Source organism: Corylus avellana, chromosome 6 (assembly GCF_965113065.1).
Source record: "Corylus avellana chromosome 6, dhCorAvel1.hap1.2, whole genome shotgun sequence".
In the NCBI taxonomy this organism is placed as follows: Eukaryota; Viridiplantae; Streptophyta; class Magnoliopsida; order Fagales; family Betulaceae; genus Corylus; species Corylus avellana.
The window spans coordinates 6,551,511-6,575,299 of NC_142495.1; the positions used below are offsets into that span (position 1 = coordinate 6,551,511).

Below are 23,789 nucleotides of genomic sequence, written 5' to 3' on the forward strand. Positions count from 1 at the left end.
CAACTAATTAGCCGATTGATTGTTCGTTTTATCTTTTGCAGTTAATGCGGCGCAGATGATTGATTATTGGTCACGATGATTTGTGTATCCGAGGTTTGTTTAACGTTAGTTGTATTGTGTATAACGTTAGTTGTATTGTATTTTACTTTTTATTACATATTTGCACGTTAGTTGTTTGTATAAAGTTATAACTAATTAGTTACACTCCATTTTATGTTATATAACGTTAGATTGTGGTTATATATTAAGGTTGATTATTGATGTTGGATTATTGGTTATTGATGTTGGATTATTGATTATTGATTATTGATTATTGATGTTGGATTATTGGTTATTGATGTTGGGTTGTCGAGAGGTTGTATATCAGGTCGTATATGCAGGAGAAAATTAGAAAAAAAAAAAAAAAATTCCCTGTAAACTGTAGTGACGTGGCATACACTGCCACGTTACCACTGGTAGTAACGTGGCAGATAATGCCACATTACTACCAATGGTAACATGGCTGCATGCCACGGTACCACCAGTGGTAACGTGGCAGATAATGCCACGTTACCAAGAGTGGTAACGTGGCACTTTGTTACCACGTGACTAGTTGGTAACGTTTGACAAAATAACACGTTACAATTTTATTGTAACGTAGTAAGTGTTAACACGTTACCAAATTGTAACGTGTCAGAATCTGACACATTACAAAATTCCATTTTGTTACGTCCAATTTCACTAAGCGCCAGACACGTTACAATTTTTTAGTAACGTGTTAACCCCATATACACGTTACTACTGGTCCGTGACTAAAAAAATTGATTTTTGTAGTGTGCATGCATCCAAGCAATAGAATAACGAATTGAGCATTAATAAACCTGGAAAATTGTTGTCATTTTGGTTCCTTGAAGCTAAAGACTTGGTGTTCTCAAAGCAGTTGGCTCTCGGAATTTTTTCTCAGAATTTTTCTCTTAGAATTTTTCCCTTAAGAGTTGTCTCTGGGGATTTTTTCCTCGGAATTGTTCCTTAGGAATTATAATTCTTGGGATTTTTCCTTGGAATTGTTCCCTTTGGAGTTGTGACTCTCGGGATTGTTCCTTGGATTTTGTCCCTTTGAAATTTTGACTCTCTGAAATTTCTTCTCAGAAATTTATCCTTGGAAAATTTTTCTCGAAGTTTTTCGGACTTTTTTATCCTCGGAATCCTCTATCAAAGTCTTCATGCAACGCTCTTGCTACGGGCGTACTGCAATCTGACTAACATTTTTTTTTTTTTTTTTGTGGAGCTGTCCTTGTAAACAAAAAGTTCCAATGCAGTCAATAGAGCCACAAGCAGGAGCTGGTGAACCTGAGGTGAGCTCGGGGTCACCTCAGCGACCTTAAAACAGAAGTCAGCGAACATAGGCGTGGTCGCTGGTGATCACGAGACTGTTGGGCTGAAACTACGATGTTGAGGAGTGGTGAACCTGAGTATGGGTCGATGGCTCTAAAGAGGGTCAGCGAACCCGAGTAAGGCAACTAAGGGGAGTTCGTTCAGATGAACCCGAGGCTTGGTCGGCGCTTTAGGTGGGCTCGGTGGCTCGGTGACTTGGCAGACTCGACAAGGCTTAGAAGCTCGGTGAATGAGTCTGCCAATTTTTGTTCCCCGCTATGGATTAGCGTGTTGGGACAGCAGGTCTCTGCGAATATTTGGCATGGTCCGGCGAATCATACTCGGATCACTGGTAAATGCTTCGCCTCTCAGGACGGCAAGTTTGCTCGGTAGTAGCAGGGTCGGCGAAGGTTCACAATGAAGAGCTCCACTTGAGCTTAAGGGGACGTAGCCACGTAGCTAAGCGAAGAGGACCTGCATGGTCAACGTCGAAGTCTTTCCTAGCTTTTTTACCTGCGTGGGTTATTAAAATCCTTTTCTCCAAGCTTGGAGAAAATAACAATAATAATCATGGCGTAGCTGTAAATTACAGTTTATTATAAATGACAAGGAAACACAGAAGATGTTTTCTTAATATATGGGTGTTGTTAGCTTTGTAAAGCTTTGCATGTGAATGCACCCCGATTAAGAAAGAGTCTTCTTGAAAACTAATCAGAAATACCACACATTGGGTACACTTACGCTGCACTCAGGCGGGGCGGACATGAACCTAAGTCTAGTTCACCGACATTAGATGTGAGGTTCGGCGATCCTCGAGGCAACCCATTCAGATGGACCCGAGGCTCGGCGACTGAGAAGGGCACGTTCATGGTGATCCCGACGCTGGGTTGGCTCTTCGACGGCCACAGTGACTCACTGTCCGAGGCAGTCTTGTTCATGGTGATTCCGAGACCGGGTCGGCGCGTCGACGACAGAACTTGGTGACCCACTGTCCGAGGCAGGCTCATTCATGGTGAGTCCGAGACTAGGTCGACTCTGGCGTTTCTTGAGGCTGGATTGCATTGCCCGAGGCCTGGTGGCACCTTTACAGAGGTGAGGTGCTGTGCTCGCTGGGGCGCTGGTTCGTCGGAGAGCGCGGCTAGTTCGTCGGCAAACCTGAGGTTGTTGACGACTATGATGGATCACCGGCGAAGGTGCTGGCGCTTTCGCAGACGAAGTGAGTCTAATGTTGATGTCCGGTGACCCCGAGGATGACGAGACGCGGAATCAGTGATTCGAGGATGGCAATACGCAGCCTTGAAACGACCGGCGACTCAGGGGGAATTCGGCCTATCTTTAAGCTAGGTTGCGTTGCGCGAGGCCTTCTCGTTAGCCGCTGGTCTGTAGGAGAGGTCACTGCTAAGTGTGAGAACCTGCATGAAGATAGGCCGAATCAAAGCACAATTTAATTCTGAACACACATGTTCATTTATGACAATTTAAGTGAGAAGAGACACATTTTCTAGGATATTTGACAACCAACTTGTTGGCTTCATCTTTTTGAAAAGTCAAACTTGACATTTCTTTTTTAGACACGCATATCAAACACAAATATTCATTCATGTTATAAATTACTAAAAAGGGGAATGAAAATAAGATTTATCTCGTACTCCTAGACACATGAATACTGATTTAGCGTTGGTCGACACAGTTGAGCGTGGAAATCTCACACATAATATCTGTACGTAGGAGAATTATTTTCGTGAACCTGATGAAACGTAGATCTGGGACACCTCCTTTCGGGTACTTTATATGAATTTGTCCCTCGCTGAACTCCCCTTAACTTCATCTTGCGGATCGGACGAAAGCAAACGCCGATTTGGTGTACGTAGATCGCAATAGGGTGGATTTGGGATCCATGATTGTAAATCTGTGTAGACCCATCGGGTAAGTGTAGATATGACGAAAGCAAACACCGATTTAGTGTATGTATGAGCAGATCGCCACGCAGTTGATCTGGGATCCGTGATTATAGATTTGTGTAGATCTAATTTCGGCTAGTTGATGTATCACCCAAACGCATTATCACCCCCACAACGGATTTTGATTTTGCAAGAACCTAGTCAATTCCCACACGGCGCCAAACTGTTGATGCATTTTTTGGATCTAACAGTCTCCGTTTGGTGTGATCTTCATGTTCTTCGAGGCGTCTCTAATCAGTGACCTTTGGGCTCCTACAAAATAATAAGAGCGTCAAAGGGGTCTACAGGGAAAGCCCCGTAGACCCTCCGATGCTTAAGTTAGCAGTCGTATATGCGGTCAAAATGTAGCCGGAGTTAGCAATATATTGAGAAATAATGACTGATCCCCTTTAGCGATGTCTTGAGTTCTCTTTGATAGGGTTTTATCTCTGTAACTACTTCCTTGATCTTCTCCCTTCAGATGATTAAAGAATCAGTTGAAATAGTGGAGAGATAATGTGAGGTAGTTAAGATAACGTAGGACCTTATAAGATAATTAAGGGTTGTTGAGACATAGTGGGACCCATAGTAGATTTTATCCCCAACAGATTTCCAAATTAATATTACAAGCAAGCAATCTACTTGAAGAACTCCATAACCCAAAGATTATGGACAAAAGATTCATATCTGATGCCACTAAACCCTGCTTTAGTTGCCAAGGCAATGAATTCTGCTTCCGTCCTTTCCTTCCCTCCTGGGTTAACTAGAGTCATCACGCTCACATCCGATTGACAATTGCTCTTCATAGAAGTGCCAATCTCAGGCATAATTGGAAGAACTGCATCCACAACCATCACCTTTCCATCATTTGGTGTAGCCTCGTAGGAGTTCTTCATCAGCTTCAAGCACTGTTCATCACTCCAATCATGGAGTATACACTACAAAATGTATCCAAATTATAACACCATTTCTCTTCAACTCATATACAAAAAGTACACAAATCCATCAAACCCACCATCATAAAAATGGCATCCCCCTTAGGAGCGCTTTCAAACATGTCTCCCCCGACATGTTCCACACCTACAACACCAATTAATTAACACCTCTCCTTATCCCCACACACACAAATATATATAGCTTATGAAGAACATTATATATATATAAAAGAAGAGCAAATTAACCAGGATAATGTGGGGCATTTTTTATGCAGATTGGATAACAGTTGGGCGTCTGGTACTGCGATCGAGCACTCGGTTTGCGATCGATCACCCACGTGCTGCGAGCGAGCGCATGCCGGACCTTTATGTTATTTTCTTCGTTTTAATTAGGTTAAGTTGTCGTTATTTCCTTGTTTTAGTAGGATTAGGGTTTTGAGAGTCAATATTGCGTTATTTTATTAGGTTTAGGGTTTTGGAGGTATTTATGTCATATTTTATTATATTCAGGGTTTTGAGCTATAAATATATGCTTATAGCTTCCAGAGAAAGACAGTTGTTGATTATTACTGATTTTGATTAATGAGAATACTCAGAGTTGAGTTTATTCCTCTTTTCCTTTAAACTTTAGAGAGTATCTATTGTTTTTAGAAGAATTCTTAGATCTTTGGTAGAATCTAGATCTGGAGTTATTTATCCGCTGCTTATTGATGTTCTTCGCTGCAGTCCACTAAGCCACGTTGCATCAATGTTGTATAACATGGGGCTAGTCGAAATTAATGGCCTTGATATGGGGGTATCTGGAAGTGATCAAGTTGAGAGTGACTCCTAGACCGCCGGCGACATCAACGAATTGCTTGAGTTGCTAGAAGCCTTTGTAGGAGTCAAGGATTCTTAATAACAATGGTTGTGTGGTTGAACATGGCTGCGTCAAAAACCCGGTTGAACCTGGGCTCCAACCCCAAGTACTCGAAGACCTGCATGCCATGAACTCTGTTGAATGCAATTCCTCCCTCAAGAATTGCATCTTTTAGTTGAGACCTATCAATGAATTCAGACCAGAATCAGCACAAGTACTGGATTGTACGTGCAATACTTTGTAAATAAATCTACAAATATTATATAAATTCCAAGATCTTAACTATATATATATATATATATATATATATATATATTTCATGAGTTTCACAACAAATTCATTAAAGAATGTACCAGAATCTAGAACAATTAAACTTTAGTAGTTTGGAATTCACTACACTGTCTATCCCATGCACCACATGATGTTACTCTACAATGACAACAACTATAAGTAAACAAAAATCTTGCAATAGTTATATTATTTATTTAGTATTAGGTTAATTTTGTCAAAATCACTTAATTATAAACAGACACAAGAGCAATCACCCAACGCAAATTGTAGGACAAGCAAAGCTCACATGAACGATAGAGAGATTAGGTAGTGGAAGAGGCAGCCTACATGTTCGAATTATGATCTAATTAATTTGTTTATCCCAATTCGCAGTTTAAACTCGAAAACATTAATATTGTAATATAAGGGGGTTGGGTTTAACGATATTGTTATTTCAAAATATGTGATGGATTTAAACATTTAAACTCAAAAATATCTATTGAATCATTAAATGGCGGAACAAATATTGTAGTTTGTTATTATATATATATATATATATATATATATTAGTGGGATGGCAAGTGCTTGATTTCCTGTGTTCAATAATAATATATGTAATTCATTATGTGATATTTAACATTAAAATCTAAATATCATCTATAAAAAGTATTAATAACATAAATTCAATATTTCGTCCTTAAACAAGTGCACATTTAAATTCTTACACATGAATAACATTACAAAAGTTAGTAGATATGAAGTACAAAAAAAAACTCCTATAAAGGGCAAACACATATTGTAACCACAAAAGAGATCATGTGTTTGTATTCTTAATATGCTATTATAGGAAAATAAGTTAATATTCTATATAATAAAAATGTATTTATTTGTCTTTGTTGAATTTAGTTCTTTTCGAAAGACCCCAAGTCCATGTGACAATCTCTTCTCTTGCATTCAATTTTTGTTGCCACTCCCTTAGTCTATGCATTGATCTCCCTAGTAAGCAACCTGATTGTAGTACAATTCAAAATATATTAGAATAGGAACGATACAATCTAACCAAAAAAGAACTATACAAAGATATATAGCCAATCAGCAACCAAACAATCACTGTACCTGTAACAATCTTACCAATACATATCGAAGCAAATCTCTACATTTGAGTCAAACACAATGACTATGAAAAACAATGAACTGAAATAGTACCTTCAGGTTAGCTAGTACTTGCATAGGGCCTATTCCGACTTTGCAATTGCCTATGAAACTTCCAAACTAATTGGTTTCGCTGCCTTCCAAAATCTTATCAACAAACTTTGTATGCCAAGTTCTTCTCGTGTGCAAATCACTTTCCTTCACATAAACAAAAATGGGAATCTCAACATATCACCAATCTATTTGTTAACCAATAGAACCAAGGAAAAGAAGCACACATATAGTGTAAATCTTATTCTAAAATGATCTTCAACATATTACTTATCAAAAAATATTAAGATACGAATCAATCAGCAATCATATTGCAAATTAGACCAACGCTTCAAAAATATAAACTTTATTCGACTTCTTCAAAATCTAGCATTATAACAAACCCAATCTCAGAATAATTAAAAAATTTTAGAACTTGCTAACAGAGTCACACAAATCTGTCCTAGTTTGAATGTATGTGGATAAGTTATTTATATAATCAAAAGGGATATTGTTTGTAAGGTATATAATAGCAAGACACCCGGTCAGCATCCTTTTATCCAATCTCCAACTGTTTCTTACTATGAACCAAAAGATTAAGCACCAAACCTAGCAGCAAATGAATGCTACAATTCTAATAGGATGTGTCCAATCTGCTCCTCAATTACCATTGGCAACCAGGTTGGATTTACAAAGGAAAACATAAATAAAAATAAACCATAACAAAGGCATAACATTAGATGTTCAAAAAGCATATCACTATTTTGATTCTCTTTATTTTCAAGCAGATATTTTTCATTGTAGTCTTTTCTTTTCTTTTTTCCCTATTTCATTGTAGTCTTTGTTAACATTAAAGATAAATGACAATAACAATAAGCAAGGTTTGTAGCATCATATTCTGGGAAAACCATATTTGGTAGTCCGACAGGATATAGGCCTTCTCTACCAAAGAATATAGGCATTCTCTACCTTTCCACAACTCTCTGACAACAAAACTTGGAGCACCATTTTTACGTGTATTTGTCTGCATATGTGCAAACAAGCCTCTGTACAAAAAAAAATTTGGCAGGCACACTATTTAGACCCCTCTCTCTCTCTTTGCACAACTCAGAACTAAGAATCTGATGCCATAGACCATATTCCAGCCACAAAACTTATAATTGCACATATTTAGAAAGATCCACAAAACAAAAAGACTTCAACATCATATCCATCAACTTGCCACAATATTGGGGTAGAGAGAACAAGATAGCATACAATCCAACCAAACAATAGAAACATGCTAATGCTTTAAGCAGTATGTGGGAAAAAAAATCTTACCAGTCCATGTAAGTAAAAAAGTTGACGAGTAATTTTCAGAATTGATATATAGTCATGAAAACAAGCTCTCAAAAATATTAAAACAAATACTTCAGAACGAGTAAAATATAGACAGTAACCGCATACACACTTAACCCCCATACAAAGGGAAAAAGTTTGAAAGGTTTCATGAAAAATTGTAACCTCAATGTGCCTTAATTGAATTTCTTCCTCCCTATAATACAACGAACAAAAAAAATTAACCATCAAACAAGACAAACAAAAAACCTCACTAAAAAAGACACTAAATTTCACAAAATTCTATAAGAACTCAATCTTGTTGCTTCTGAAGCTTCTCCTTCTCTTCCTCGATTTTTTTTCGAAAAATTATTTCTCTACAACAAGCTCACGTCATAGGCACCCAATCACACCCTTCATCATGCAAATTACACATCCATCAACAATAAACAATAGCAAATCTTTATTACCTTCTCAACATACTCTTCTCTTGTAACCGAAGCCACAGTTTTCTTCTTAACAAAATCACCAGAATTACATGTTCAGCTGTAGCCCGATAATTTTGTCCAATTACACTGTCCAATTACGCTGCCAAACCACGAGAATAAATAGCAAACCACAATTTTTTCTTTATTTGCTTAGAAAAAGAAAAGAAAAAAAAAAAAAAAAACCTTCAATCACATATTTCAAACCAATACCCATAAGCCAAATCATAAGGAAACCTATCCCAGAAAATCCAAACCAACCGCATATTGGTACGTTATTCACAATAAGCAAAATCTCACATACCACATAACAACAATCTTCGAATCAACCAACCAATACAGAATACCCTCCTCTTCCTCGCTCTTTCTCTCTCTCAAAACAAAATCAATAGATTTTAGAGCAAAGAATTAAAATCGAAGAGAAAAATATACCTTATAGTGGAGAGAATTTGTGATGAGCAGCTGCTTCTCTCTTCAGCGATAGCAAAAGGACTGGAATTTTTGGTTTTTATCTATTGAGCTTATATCTTCAACGACCGAAGACACCAGATTTTTAGCCGAAAATCCAGGCGGTTGTTGATAGAGTTGGTAGAACATATCTTCATCTCTCTGAAGAGCCGGTGAATTTCTTACAAAAAATCAAAGAAAACACTGAAGAAAATCTTGAGTTTGACACAATAGACTGATAGAGTTGGCAGAAATATTAAAGGCTGCTGAGTGCTGAGATCGCCCATTCCCTCTGAAGGTACCTTCATAAAAGACAAAAAAAATCTCTCTAAAAAAGTTTGACCCTTTACATACTCAAAAGGCAAAAATGATAATTTAAATATAAAAGACAAAAATATCCAAACAACTTTTTAAATTTATTAGATACAGGAAGGACAAATTAGTAGTTTTGTAATCTAAAAAAATGTCAAAAGACAAAAATAACCTTATCTAACTAAATCATAATGAACAAAGAGTAAAAATAAAATAATAAATTTAAAGTGCAAAAGAAAAGTTACTGTTTGAAAGCCATTCCCACTTTTTATATATCTTTAAGTAAAGAAATCGGTTCACAATTATTAACCGCTTTTGTCTACCACTAAAATCACTAACTGCAATTGGCCTATGCGATTATATGATTATTAGTGGTTAATAACCACCCCGCTGTCCCTAATGGGTAACTCAATCGGCTGTGGACCACGCCTCATAAAGCGGGGGTCACTAGTTCGAATTCCCTCTCCTCCTTCTCTTGTGCGGACATATCAAAAAAAAAAAAAAAAACACCTCGATAACTTTGCACACCAAAAGCACTTTAGGCATAACTGTGCAATATTTTCATAAACAAGTGGACTAGCTTAAAAAAATTGTTTGATAATCCACTCTTAATTTTTTTTTTTTTTTCTTTTTACTAAAAAAGTAAAAACATTAACAAACAACTTGTAAAAAAAAAAATTTGCAACACCAATTAAAAGAAAAAACAAAAACAAAAAAAACAAAACAAAATACTCAAAAAAAAAAAATTCAAAAAATCTTTCTCCTTTTTGTTTTATAGGGTATAAAAATAATGGTTCTATATATTAATAAGTTTCAAACACGTTAAAATCATAGAGTATACAGATGTTACAGTTCGCACAAAAATCATGAACATCGGCACAGTGACAATTGAAAAATTCAAAAGGTCATGCCTTAATTAATTACAAATAAATTCTATAACAGATTTGCATAAGAATATACGTACGTATAAAATAATATATTGGTACAATAGAAATTCATGAAAGTTACAACTTAGTCGTCTCTGATACGTGTGTAAACTTAATGTTCTATAAATTCTAACATCTTAATTATCATGATTTATTATATTTTGAAAGTATATATAAACACTACAGAACAGGTTCTTTCACTTAACCATCTTAATTAGTTACACCAAACTTATGGATATATTTTGTGTAAATTTATAGGGTATAGATAAAAAAAAAAAAAAAAAAAAAAAAACCACTTCTCTTATTTGACAAATAGATTAAATAACCTAATAAGTTTAATAGGATTAGGATTAAATAACCTTATAACATTGGAGTTTAATAGTCTTTTTATGTCGTATGAGACATTAAATTCTTACATATGTTAAATCGCCACTTGTTCTAAAAATTTAAGCTAATAGGGAGAAATCATTTAATAATTTAATCAATACTTTAATACTTCCTCTCATGTGTGGACTCAATTTTTTTTTTTTTTTTTTTTTTTGAACGGGAACCTTTCGGAATTCATTGATAAAAGATCAGAAGCACAAAACTTCTAACTCAAACTTCATTTTTGATAAGTGAGACTCAACATGCGGAATATTTAATTGAAATGAGTAATGAATGACGAAGGCAACGTTTGAAGTTAGAACCTCTGGCTCTAATACCATTTTAAATCACCACTTTTTTCAAAAGCTTAACATGGTATCAGAGTTATAGGTCATGAGTTCAAATCTTAATTCCATCAATTCACCCCATTTAAATTAAATATTCCATGTGTTGAGCATCACCTATTAAAAGAGGCTTTAAGCCCACATGCGAGAGATGTAAAGTATTCATTAAATTATTAAATTTACTTTTTTCCTATCATTTTAAGCTATTGGGGGCAAATGGTCATTTAAGAGCATATTTATACATGGACAAAGATTTTCTCCATCCCAATCTATAAAAATGCTATGTGTCTATTTTGTATGTAAGAAACACATGCAAAGTTGGAAGACCACATACCTTTTTAATAAAATTTCTTCCAATTATGTCATTCCTATCCAACCAATTTTGGAAGAAAACTTTGTCATTAATTTATCCATAAACTACTTTTTTTTTTTTTTTTCTTTTTTTCTAAGCGGGACTAACTTCTTATAGTAACGATAGATAGAGAGAGAGAGAGAGAGAGAGAAAGGCATTTAATTAGGACGAATATTGAGAAATTATTATTGAAATTGTTATCTTTCAGAAAACTGTTTCTAGGGGGAGAGACTCTGCCCTCTCTCTAGAAACCATCTCCTCCTCTCTTCCTTTAAGCAACAAAAAAAGAAAGCTTTAAGGAGAGAAGATTTAGATTTAGATCTAGATCTTCCTTCCTCCCCCTTCTCTGGCAGCAATACTCGGTGTCTTTTCCAGTCTCCGTTTTTGGTGGGTGTATTTTTAGATCTAAGTTGTAGATCTAGATCTAGATCCAGATCTAGTTTTATCTTTTTTAGATCTAATTGTCTTCATCAGCTTTGGTGCATCTTCCTGAGGATGTTTACGATACCGTGTTCCTCCACTACTGCTTGTGGAGTTTTTTAGTTTTTTATTTTTATTATTATTTAGGTTTTTTTTTTTTTGTGTTATTGTTTTTTAGCTACTTGTCGTAGATCTAGTCTGCTCAAAGTAGACCTATTACTTAAATATATTTGTACATGGGTTAACAATAGTTTTTTTTTCTTTTAATAAGGCGTCCTGGCCTATTGGCCTGTGGATGTGAGTTAGTCCCCTGGCCTTGGATTGTGGGGGTTTAGTTATGGGCTACACCTATGTATTTGTTGAAATCTGCCTGGAGCAGATGTGATCTAGTATCGAAAGATTTGACATTAGACATAGGTTAGCAGGTTGGTGAAGTCGCATCTTGGCTTTGGTTAAGATTTGACAGAGTTTTAAGTTGCTCTATGTTGCATAAACTTCATGCTTAATTTTGACTTTCATCTTTTAATGAGATCAGTATCATTATCTTCAAAAAAAAAATATATATATATTATTATTATTGAGAAAGACCCAGTTTATCTCACGTACTATGGAGGATAGTTAGTATGCATGTTGAATTTATTTGCTCCACCAATTTTAAAGAAAAGTCATGTTATACATCATTCTCCTAATAATTTTTTAATCATTCCTTCTACCAATTCAACCATGGATTCACATGTCCATTGTACCAATATGATGAAAGATTGTCGACTAATTTTTTTTGTTTTTTTTTTTTGGAAAAAAAAATAAACAAAAGAAGAAAACAAACTAAGTATGAACAGAAAAAGGTGGGAAAAGAAGAAAAAGTGGAGGTGAAAATAGAAAACAGACCAGCTGTCTAAGAAGACCTTGTCATGAATCAAGGCTGTGAAAGGTCCCAAAGAGACACCATCTTCCTTGCAGACGAAGTGTTTAGACACATCAGAAAGACTATAAAGCCTCTGCAAAGATCCAGAGTCATCAGCAGCCACAAAGCAACCAAGCAGAGAGTGGGTGGCTAGCATCCTCAGAATACAGTCCAACATCGTGGGTACCTCAGGGTTCTTGGTTGGCATCTGTTGAACAATCTGTGTAGGGGAGAGCTTAGCTCCCGAACCCGCTTTTGCTAGAATTTCAAAAACGCCAAGCTCTACGGCCGATCACAAGGTCATGGGCACCACAAGGGAGCCCGCCACCTGCAGTGCAGACGTGAAGCTCTCTTCTTCATTCTCATTAATTTTTGGGGTCAATTTCTTTAGAGAGGTAGCCATTATAGAAACTTGGAGTGACGATCGAAGCTAGTCTGCTCTATATATATTTGTTTAGATATTTGCAAGTTTAATCAAATATTTATCGATTTATAAGCCATACGTATGAAGGTGGTTCTAATTCTGCCACGCAATGAGCATTAGACCAGTTGATTTTTTCTAATGCAATATCAGTGATATGATTTCAAAAAAAATAAAGATAAACCATATATATACTGTTAAATTAAAAAAATAAAAAATAAATAAACCATATAACAATTTATTTCTGTAATAAAACAAAATAAAATCTGTAGATTCAAATAATTCTTCTCGATTTGACACAAGTTCTATTCCTTTGTTGTACGTCTTCTTTTCAACCTTAACTTAGCCGACAAAGCTTAATTATTGTTCCATTATATATTTGCTTTCATTTTACGTAAATTTAATTCATTATCTCTAATTTGATTTTCTTATTCTATTAATAGATCTCTTAATTTTGAATCAATATTTTTTCATTGAATGGCTCATAAATTTTTATAAAAATAGAAGTTTAATACCCATGGACAATGGTGAGCTTGAAAATCTTTAGCACCCACCACTCTTTAAGTTTGAGTTTGACATGGCTCTCTCTATATATATATAAAAGATAAGATAAGATTAGATTATGTAGTTGTAAAATAAAACTACATAATATGTACTGTTAAAAAATTAATGATGACGTCGAATTTTAACTTCGTTTATACGGTTAACGTCTAGTTCTGAAAACATCATGCGGCCTTCCAAAAAAAAAAAAAAATCCAACAACTCAAAGTTATTCATTTAAACACAGGTTCTATATAGCTCGGTACTTGCAGATGTGCACGTTATAGTATGTATTTTATATGTTTAATTCATACTTTGTTAGGATTATTTTATATTTTATTTAATCTTATTATGTGATTTTTATGTTTTGCAGGTACCCCAGGAGTTTGGCAAATAAAGAAGAAAAATTGGTGAAATTAGATCCTACAACTCCGCCACAAAATTGATTGTACTGTTTTGGCTATAACTTCTTGTTCAAAATTCGGATTAAGGCAATGCCAAATGCATTGGAAAGATTACTCAAAGAAGAACAATTTGTTATTTCACATTGAATACCAAATTTTGACGTATTGAAAGCCAAAATTGAGTGTGAAACAGAGCTAAAAAATAAATTCAAGATTTGATAATAAAATTGGATCATAAATCACTTCATACATTTCTCACGTGGGAACAAAGCCCATGACATGTTGAACCACTTATACGGCTGAGTTGCTAATGTGTGAAAGCCGAATTGAACTTGGCAAAGAATTCAACCAGCCCATGTAATATTTAGTCGTAAACACAACTTCCATTTGAAAAACTAGAGGAATCCTTCAGAAACTGCATACTGATATTACAATGCCATCAGAAGCTGCATTGGTTGCCTTATCTCAGTAATTAGGCAAAAGAGCTACTAGAGTGTGTAAGCTCCTACAAAAGGTATATTCCCTACACCACCTTACTACTATATGGATGTCATCATATGATACCATTCTTGTTGAGCTCCATAATAAACGTATTATAGACATGACAATTGAAACCAATGCTCTTAAATCCAGCTGCATATATCAATCCAAATAATTCATGTTGCTGCCGCTCCCTTCCTCCCGGTTTTTGAATCATCATATGCATATCAAGTAGTGATTTAACCTTTGCATAAGTGGTAATCTCTGGAAATATTGGAAGAACTTGCACCATAGCATGCAAGAACCTTTCCATCGTATGGAAGAGCGCTGTAGCAGTTCTTCAACATCTTCACGCAGTCATCGTCGCCCAATTATATATTGAGTATCGACTATCAAAGAAAAATAATCTCATGGTTAGTATTTGAATTCTGAAAAATAGATTTATCACCTTTCTTAAGCACAGAGTATTATTGACAAAGCATATAATGCTGAGAAGCATTAAAAGAATGTTAAAAATCAAAGGCAAATTATACTTTACCACCCTAGAGTATCAACTTTGTGGCAACGTCTCCACGGAATTTTCAATTTGGGCACCCTCTAAATTAGGCTCAAATGTTACAAAAATGAGAAAGATGAATAAGTATACCCCTTTATCACACATTCCCCCATTCTAGCAAACCAAATACCATCATGTCAAAACAACAAATCCCATGAATGCCACCCTTGAGATAAACAGGCAGAGTTTTTTTTTTTTTTTTTTTTCTTTAGTATAAACATTATGTATGTAGAAAAAAAAAAAAAAAAAAAAGATTAAACAGCTTGCAAAAATTAACCAAGTTTCTTATATCTCATCCGTATCTTTCTCAGCTTAAAATGTGGGTAACAAAAAGAAGTGACATAGTTATTAGTCATTCTTCAAGCTCAAGGATAGGAGAAAACATCCTGGAGACATTGTATTTGGGAGACATTTTGGTTCCTGACAATCGCATGGTAGCCCTACTAACAATAAATAATCTTGCCAAAGTATTCTGGTAAACCCATAAGAGATGCAAACACCAATTTTATAACAATGCCTTCCAATTTGTTAACGAGGATTTCAATCATTTTTTTTCATTTCCAGTATTTAAGATCCAATTTAGATGGTGCGAGACAAAAGTGAGACAATTTTCTCAAATTATGGGGCCAATAACCAATATTGAAAAGCGTAGTTTCAACAAAGTTTACAGAAATTGTTGATAGTGCTTAAAAGACACAGGACATCGTTATTGCATTGTTGCAGTAATGCCATTACAACATCAATCAGATGGGCAGTCAAACAATCATTTTCCATGCTACAAATTTAGTTGCTAAATGTTTCTAAGCGAAAGAAAAAAATGAGCCTCAAGTCAAAAATAAAAGTAAGGAACAATGCCAGAAAGATACAAAATTGAAAAATCACCTTCAAAATTATGGCATCTCCTTTTGGAACACTTTCGAACATATCTCCAGCTACATGTTTTACACCTGCAAGATAAATTAACACCCCCTTTAATCTACAGATTCTGTCAAACAATTGCGAACAGCTGTCTAGACTCCCAAAAGTACAACCATTCATTAGCAATTCATGTATGGTAAGATTTGGTTAACTGGATCTAGCTAATCAATCTCCATAGTATTAGTCTCCACAAGATTTTAGCCTTCTCTCTAATAACTTAAAAACATTTTATTTTTTTGTGGCATGACATGGTACATGGGAAGTGATAATATGAAGGTTACAGAGACCATCTACTTTAAACTTAGAAAAGTTTTTTTGTGGCATCTCTCCCTCCCTCTCACTCTCTCCTATCTACTTCAACATAAAAACATTGTTTGTTGCGTGGAAATTAACATTATGAAGGTTGAAGAGATCATCTACTTTAACTTAGACACAGGGTTTTTTTTTTTTTTTTTTTTGGAATCATACATGGGCATTGAGAATATGAAGGCTGCAGATATCAGAACAATAGAGATGTGGCAAACTGCACTTAAAACAACTGAAGTGGGAAAACATTTGATTCATTGCATATCTAACGATTTTTTTATCATTTTAATCCCAAAATCTGAAAAGGAAATTTAACGAATTCAGAAATTACCATTGGGAGAAACAACACAATATCTTAAACAATATTATTTTTAAAAAAATGTACTTAATGAACAGACAACATACCAGGATAGGGTGGGGCATGTTGTATAACATGAGGCATGTCGAAATAAATGCCCTTAATTTTGGGGTATTTTGAAATGATTAAGCTAAGGGCCACTCCTATTCCACCACCAACGTCAACGATCTGCTTGAGATTCTCAAAACCATCATAGGACTCGAGCATCTTCTTAACGAGTAAGGTAGTGTGGTTGAACATCGCTGTCTTGAAAACTTGACTGAACCTAGGGTCCCTGCTAGCGTATTCATAGCCGTGCATTCCATGGACCCTGTTAAATGGAACTCCGCCTTCAAGAACTGCATCCTTCACTTGAGACCTAACATTCAATTTAGAGAATAATATCATAATACTATTAGAGTAAAATCAAGGAAAATTAATAAATGTTTGGTTTCCTGACAAAGTCCTCTGAAGATGATGATTTCGTTCGTGGGTTTTCCCTTAATAGAGGCAAATGTGTTGTGGATTCAAGTAATTTTTCTTGGAAACTTCCTCGAATTTTCCATTACAATATAAAGGAACGAAATAGAATGCAGGAATCATTAAAAAGAAAAGAAACGAAAGAGGAATAAAATAATAAGACTAACCAACTATCCAAGTAAAATTTGTCATGAATCAAGGCCATCAAGGGCGCCAAGGAAACCCCATCTTGATTGCGCACGAAGTGTTTGGACACCGGACCCAAACAGTAGGACCTATGGAAAGGATGATCATCGCTGTCATCGTTAGCACCCACAGAGCAACCAAGCACGCAGTGGTGAACCAGTAGGCCGCAGATGCGGTCCAGCATGGCGGGTGCGTCGGGGTTCTTGGAGGGCATCTGGGCCGCGATCTCCGCAGCGGAGAGCTTGGCACCAGGGCCCGCATTTGCCAAGATGTCGAAAACGCCGAGCTCGATGGCTGCGTGCATAGCCATGGGCAGCGCTGACCCGCACGCCAGTTCCATCGCATGGGAGAAGACTTCATCTTCTTCTTCTTTTTGTTTGCGTTGTTTGTAAGTTTCGGTCTCCATTGATTCTTGGGCATCAGCTGATGAAGACGATGCACTGACCCGCGCTTGCTCTTGCATGCTTTTGCTTTGTCTTGAGGCGTCTGTTTTCGGCCATGGGGTTTTGGCCCCTGCTTGGGTTTAAATTGTTTGGTTAATTTCATACTACTTTAATAGGCATTTTGTTTTACTAGAGATTTGTCAAAGTTTTTTTTTTTTTTTTTTTTTTTCCCTTCTAATCTGTCAACAATGATTTACAATATATAAATATATATTATAGTGTGTTATAGTGTGTATTTTATATGTTTAATTCATACTTTCTTATGATTATTTTATATTTTATTTAGTCTTATAATGTGATTAGGTATCTCATGAGTTTGGCAAATAAAAAAGAAAAATTGTTCAAATTAAATTAAGAAAGCCAAGGTTGATCTTACAACTCGGCAATAAAAATTGTTGTACTGTTTTGGCTTTAACTTCTAGCTCAAAATTCAAATTAAGGCACTAGTTCAATCGGCTGGAACTACGCCTTATGAAACAGAGGTCACTAGTTTAAATCTCTCTCATCTTCTTGTGCGGACCTGTAAAAGAAAAGAAAAAAAAAAAACGGATTAAGGCAATAATACCTGATATATGCCAGCTTGATTTAAGAGCATTGGTTTCAGATGTGATGCCTATAATACCTGGATTATGGAGCTCAATAAGAATGATATCATATGATGACATCCATATAGTAGTAAGGTGGTGTAGGGAATATAGCTTTTGTAGGAGCTTACACACTCTAGTAGCTCTGTTGCCTAATTACTGAGTTAAGGCAACCAATGCAGCTTCTGATGGCATTGTAATATCACTATGCAGGATTCCTCTAGTTTTTCAAATGAAAGTTGTGTTTACGACTGAATATTCTATTAGATTTGCATTGTAATGAAATTGAAGTTTATAAACTATTAGATTTAAAATGAAATGTAATAATTAACAATTAGAAAATTTACAATTTCTCTCCAATTGGAGAGGATCTCAATCTGTGGTGGCAGTGGGCTGATGTGTTAGAGAAAAGCAGAGTGATAAAAATGAAAAATAAGGGTTTGGGTTTAACAATAAGTTGGTATAATCTAGTGCATTCAAACTTTTTTTCTAATTTGGAATAAGCTTAGTTGTCACTCATTTAGTGGTGGGCATAAAATGTGACTTTTGTGCAATCTCCATATATACGTTATTCTTTTAAGACTAACAAATTGCTCTCTTGAGCCTTGGATGCGACATGCCTGCAGTTTTCGCGATTTCTTTAGTCCATTTTTTTTTAACATTTTTATAATTAATATGAAAAAAAAGCCTAAATTAGAATACTTTGAAAAATAAATTTTTAATTGTGGAGTAAGGTCGTGTATTTTTATTGGGTCAAAAACCCATACGAGGATTTATGGTCTTCGCACAGTCTTCTTCTTTTTCTTTTTTGGTGCAAAAGTTGCGCAATAATGCACCTGGCTCCACCATTGATTATTGATCCATCACTATATATAACACGGCTACTACATCTTTAGAAAAGAAGCTTTCTGTCTAATCCCTAATTGGTTTGCATGCATTCTGTCTAGTGTCTGCTAGCTGGTCACGATTTTTCTTTTGGTTTCTTGGCAACCAAGCCACTTATAGGCTTGGGCGAATATTAATGAGAAAAGAACTTTTTGAAATTTTTGTAAAGAGACTAATTACTTCATACAGAATCTTAGAAATAGTTCTCGAAATGTTAATTCCAAATAAATTATGTTCATCTAATATATTCCTCATGTATCTTGGATTTGGATTTCTAATAATTAATAGATCAGATTGCTAGTAATTTAGATGCCCAATGGTGAGAAGTCTCCTATAAAAGTCGTCTCACAATTATTCATCTCAATTGTTCACAATGGATACAAATAATTGTTAGATATCCTAATTGTCTATTCCTAATTGTGCGTGCCAATATGATATGAATTACCTTTTCCTAACGTAATTTCTCCATCGTATAATTTTATACATACTGTTTCTTAATTTTCAATTACTTATGTAGCTGGGAATCACTTGTTTCTACAGTGTCAAGCTAAAATGCAGTACCAACCCTCATGGCCGACAAAAGTAGAGCAATTGAAATTTGAAAAGCAACTTCCATATAACCACTCAAAACTCTAATTCTGAAGTTATTATATATTTTTTACTTTATCACATATAATCATTCGATCCACTTTTTCTTTTTACTTTATGTTGCCTTTTGGTGTGAAAGCCAAATTGAACATGACAAAGAATTCAACCCGCCCAGGGAAGAAAAAAGAAAAGAAAAAGTCTTTACGTAGGGCCCACAAGGATTCATGATAGGCATTAAAAAAATAAAAACCTTTTCAACTTGGTTCGCGTAGCTGCTTCAAAAAAAGGATTCGGCTTATATGCGGTGACAAGACAAACTACCGCTTACACTACCAAATAGATGCGGTTATCCAAAGCTAAAATTGTTTGGTGAAGTTTTGGAAAGGGAAAATCTAAAATTGCACGGGAAGGGAAAAATATATATATATATATCTTTTTAAAAGAATAATAAACAATTATTTATGAATTAAAAATATATAAAAAAAAACTAATAATTAAAACAATGGCAAATGTATAATAAGTCCTTGAGTCAACCCGTCAAAATTAAGAAATTTTTAAGTTTTTTTTCTCAAAAATTTACTTCTTGGATTAATCGAAATGCTAATAAAATTTCTACCATCAAAATTTTTTAACTGTCGTTAGATTGGTTGAAACGCATCATTTAAGGAAGGCCACATCAGTCGAATTTTTTGATCCTACGACAAATAGGATCAAAACTCCCAAATCGTGAAGTTAGGGATTTCTTCTTCCTCGACGAAACTCAAGGCCACGACCCACGGTTCTCCCCCTACGACACACAGTTCTCCCCCCGCCCCAACCTGCTGTCGCCGGCATCCTAAACGACCAACCCCCAGTCCGGCGTCCAAAGACTTCCATAACCAGCCAGTCATCTTCTTCTCCGATAGACCATTTCCCAACGACTTAAGGTTCTCCCCCCGCCCTAATCGACGACAATCTTTCAGTTCGTCTGGCTAGGGTTCCGGCTAATCCGAAGGTAATTTTCAGTAATTTTTTTTTAGGTTTTGATGGATTTCATGAAATTGTTGGGGGTTTTAATTTGATGGAAATATGGATCTGGTTTTGTTGATGGAATTTTTCCAATACTGAACCCCATTGATGAAATAGACACCTTCTCTTGCTATGGACATAACAGTACCTCTTTTCTGTTTTTTTTTTTTCATGGAGTATATATGCTAACTTCTACTTTAAGAAATAATAAATAGTTATCTTTAAAGAAATATGTGTATGCTACAAGCTTTATGTGATAGCTTTAAACAACTAAGAAAACAAGGTCCATTTTCTTATTAATTGCTAGATTATAGTGACATAGGAAGATGATGAATCTACAGAATACTGCAGAACAACATAATTCTTTGCCCATAATGGTATCATCACCTTCTCTGGCAATTTTTATCCGCCAGCCCATCGGTCTCCATTATGATGAATATACCTAACTTACTACCGAAACTAATTTGTCATTCGTTTATAATAAAATTATAGTGCATGCAAAAAGCATATGAATAAAACAATGCTGAGAATAGACCGAAAAGAACAGCTCCATTATTGTCCTGATGAATAAACATTGGTAGTTCCAAAAAAAAGCCTGAACCGATCAGGAATTATAGATATGATTTATTCTTATTCTTACAGTTTGGATAATCTACATAATATACCGAATGGGCTCTATGTACATTTACATGCTATGGACATAACAATACGCTGTTGTAATTTCTAGCCTCTTATTTGTTAGACTGCTTAATGATGAAAGGGGATTAGGTTATCATCGTATGAACCTTGTGATATGAATCTAAATATTTATTCGACATTTTAGTTTTATTATAGTCTATTTAAAGCACTTGCAGTTTATTAAATGATATGAGAATAATTTATTTTTGGCAAGTTTGATTATATTTTTCTTTTCTGAGCTTGACTATTCTCTCTCCTGTTAGGTATATATTGTTAGGTTTAGATAATAAGATGAACAGGAAGAAAATTTTTTTTGGGGAAGGAGACATTAATGAAGACGAATTCTACACTGGGAAGCCGAAAAAGGTTTGTAAATTTTATTTTGTGAAACACATAAGGAAACTGTGATTACTGCTAATGATTTACGGTTTTACTGTAGAATAAACAATTAATGTCGTCAGCATCTGTAATATCTTTGGCCAAAGAGGATATGGAACCTGTACAATGTAGGTGCAGCCTTACAACCCCAATTATAACATCCACAATCACAGAGCAACCAAGCACGCAGTGGTACACCAGTAGGCCGCGGATGCGTTCCAGCATGTAGGGTGCGTCGGGGTTCTTGGTGGGCATCTGGCCGTGATCTCCGCAGCGGAGAGCTCGGCACCAGGGCCCGCATTGGCCAAGATGTCGAAAATGCCGAGCTCGATGGCTGCCTGCATGGACATGGGAGCACATGGGAGAAAATTTCATTTTCATCTTCTTCTTGTTTTGGTTGGAATTGTGCGGGGCTTCTGGTTGCCATTGATTTTTGTTGTTCAGCTGAACAAGACGATGCACTACCCTGAATTTGCTCTTGCTTTTGCTAATTTGCCTTCTAGCGCCTATACGATCTTGGCTTATTTAAAAAATCTTTTTTTTTTATGCAATATAAAAAAGATCAGTTAATTTGTTTTTAGGTAACAAAGATGAATTAGTTAAACATTTTAAATCTTGATGAATCGGTTAACAAAGATGAATCAGTTAATTTGTTTTTCTTTTAACTATTTTACTCACTTTCTTCGTCACTTCGATCTCTCCCCACTTTTATGACTCCCTTTCTTCATTATTATTATTTGTTTAGGGTTTAGGGTTTAGGATATAACTATCATATAATTATTATGATAACGATACAATAAAAATCAGCACTTATTAAATTAAAATAACGTAAAAACATGGAAATAAAATTTGATTACAAATTATAATGCAAATCTAATAGAAATATTTAGGCGTAACACAAGTTTCATTGGAAAAACTAAAGGAATCCTTAAGAAGCTGCATATTGATATTACTTACAATATTACCATCAGAAGCTGCATTAGTTGGCTTTATCTAAGTAATTAGGCAAAAGAGCTTCTCACTACAAAAAAATGGGTTACTTAGTTACAGTAGTTTAGTAATAGGTTAATAGGGTTGGCTCGTTACTAACATTTAGTAACGTGCGTTTAGTAACGTGTCTGGCGTGTTAAGAAATTGGGTGTTGTTAATCCAGTTTAGTAACGTGTCAATATTGACACGTTACTATTTAGTAACGTGTTAGTACTGACACGTTACTAATAGTTTTAGTGATGTGTCAGTATTGACAATTTACTATTTAGTAACGTGTCAATACGGACACGTTACTATTTCGTGCAGGAAATAAATTTTGTTTTTTTTTTAATAATAAATTTCTCTGAAATATATTTATTTGTACACCTGATAACATCAACATACATTTCTCAACAAACAGATATCCGATACATCCATTTGGATGTATTTCTCAACATACATCAATTTTTCATCATCAATTGCTATCAACATACATCCATTTCTCAAGTCGTATCCGAACATTGTCCACAACATATATATCCATTTGATGTCCACAAAACAGAAAATGTATATATACATCAACATTGTTAATAAACAAGTAATTCCAACTATATATATATACATTAACAAAACCCTAAACATACAACTTAAGTGAATCGCGAATACATTACATACAAACACTCCAACAAAAAATCTCGTGAACACCATCCTGACGGGTCGACTTCTCTGCACTCACTGCAAATGATTAAACAACAATCAGTCAGTAAACAAACACTCGAACAATCAATTAGGAATCATCAAGTCCTAAGCGATTAGCAACGTCAAAGTATACGAAAGTCATACTCAACAGTATGTAGGTTTAGTGACGTGTATAAACGGATGATAAACAACTTCAACGTTATTTCTACACTGCCAACACACACCTTAGGGCATATACATAGTTTCAATGATAATCCATTCAAAATGTGAAAATGATCTGAAATTACGAAGCATATATATGATCTACTCGTATCCAGCATTTCCACAATCACAACACATATTAATTTGTATTCCTAATTTTCAAGCATTTTGAGTTAAGGATATACGCTATTTATGAATATTCAATAATAACTTGTCTGAAATAAGTCATATGTATACGTACGGGCTTGCTGAACCAGTGATACAATGTCTTGATAAGCGAGACTTTTGTCCACTCGGGGTCCGTTGTGGGTTTTCG

General features: G+C 35.2%; 1 long non-coding RNA gene and 2 pseudogenes across 3 annotated transcripts; all 3 read right to left on the minus strand.

The window, feature by feature from the left end:
* Positions 1-3,931: 3,931 nt before the first annotated feature.
* On the minus strand, positions 3,932-12,815 carry LOC132187345 (isoflavone 3'-O-methyltransferase 4-like; annotated as a pseudogene).
* On the minus strand, positions 6,055-9,044 carry LOC132191406 (uncharacterized). 2 transcript variants are annotated; one of them, XR_015912644.1, is made up of 5 exons: positions 8,774-9,044; positions 8,528-8,710; positions 8,327-8,444; positions 6,564-6,707; positions 6,055-6,365 (listed from the first exon to the last, which is right to left on the minus strand). It is a non-coding gene; the product is annotated as an uncharacterized LOC132191406 (long non-coding RNA). The 2 variants fall into 2 exon arrangements; XR_015912645.1 differs by lacking the exons at positions 6,055-6,365; positions 6,564-6,707 and adding an exon at positions 7,994-8,073.
* A 1,210-nt stretch (positions 12,816-14,025) lies between the features above and the next one.
* On the minus strand, positions 14,026-17,540 carry LOC132186637 (isoflavone 3'-O-methyltransferase 4-like; annotated as a pseudogene). The gene is made up of 4 exons (XR_015912643.1): positions 17,022-17,540; positions 16,443-16,753; positions 15,696-15,760; positions 14,026-14,646 (listed from the first exon to the last, which is right to left on the minus strand). The product of XR_015912643.1 is annotated as an isoflavone 3'-O-methyltransferase 4-like (transcript).
* Positions 17,541-23,789: the final 6,249 nt, after the last annotated feature.